We start from the raw sequence: 1,164 nt of genomic DNA on the forward strand, positions 1-1,164 counted from the left end.
ACAGCTACAACGAAACCAAACAGGTTTCTGACGTAATATCATGTTTTGAGCAAACACACTCAGACAGGAACAGTGATGTACTCTCTCCTCCAAGAGTAACGAGGTGTTCAGAGGTAGTGACCTTCAGAGCTTAGCGAGGCCGAGAGAGTCAAGAGACAGACAGACACACTTACCTTTCGTTAAGCACCTGTACCGCGCGCACACATCTGCCCCCGACCTAGGTCATGCAACCACACCTGCACCTCGCTGCTACACCTGTGGCAGTCGACACGAACCAGGTGTGACTGACACAGTTTTACACACGATTCTAAAATACGGTTTTCCTTTATCCTATTACATGTGCGTTTCCTTACCTACCCTCCCTCCCTCCCTCCTCACACATGTGTATATATATACTCGTTGGTTGAGCACACTTAAAAACAGTCGCTAATTACCTTGCTGTGGTGCGCGCTGACAAGTCAGATATTTACAGTTTGGGACACTTCTACGACACGTTCACTGGATAAAACTTGATTGTTAACATTTGGCTCCACCAAAAATGTTTGTAAACAACACATCCGGCAGAGTTGTACGTTGGCAAACAAGTCCAGGGTCCTGGTCAGCCACACGGACGCTATAGGAGGGCTAGGGACGGTTGGAACGAGAGGCACCCACGGACACGCAAGGCAGGTGGTGGCCACGGACACGCAAGGCAGGTGGTGGCCACGGACAGACACGAAAGGTAGGTAGGTGGCTACAGCCGCGGGACACAGACAAGAGAGCACTACTCACGAGGAACAGACACGTCCGATCCTCGCCGCGGCCACGGATCGAATGACACCGGCTCTCACACGCACACACACACACGTGGACAACGTCTCCTTCCCCCTCCCCCGTCTCCCCCTCCCCCCACACTTCTCTCTTCCGTCTCCCCCCCCCCCATTTCTCTCTTCTGTCTCTACCCCCTTCCACTTCTCTCTTCCATCTCCCTCACTAACACTCAAACCGCCTCTCTTCTCTTGTTTAACTTCTATCGTTTATTTTTTGTTCAGCTTTCGTCTCCACTAATCTCTCAACTTTTCTCTTGATCACCTTTTATTCTATCTATTCCTGCCTCTGTTTCCCCCTGCCTCTCCTCTCTTCCCTCTCACTCCCTTTCCTCTCCCTAACTCGCTGCTCACCCTC

The 1,164-nt window shown here is 51.5% G+C and overlaps 1 protein-coding gene across 1 annotated transcript in view; it reads right to left on the reverse strand.

Annotated features, from left to right (window-relative positions):
• Positions 1-797, reverse strand: part of LOC123754527 (uncharacterized) — a 286,224-nt gene extending 285,427 nt beyond the window's left edge. The window contains exon 1 of the mRNA XM_069326370.1: positions 435-797. The gene's annotated coding sequence lies outside the window, so the exon portion shown is untranslated. The remainder of the gene's footprint in view (positions 1-434) is intronic.
• Between the last annotated feature and the right edge of the window lie 367 nt (positions 798-1,164).

Source organism: Procambarus clarkii, chromosome 18, assembly GCF_040958095.1.
Source record: "Procambarus clarkii isolate CNS0578487 chromosome 18, FALCON_Pclarkii_2.0, whole genome shotgun sequence".
Taxonomy (NCBI): Eukaryota; Metazoa; Arthropoda; class Malacostraca; order Decapoda; family Cambaridae; genus Procambarus; species Procambarus clarkii.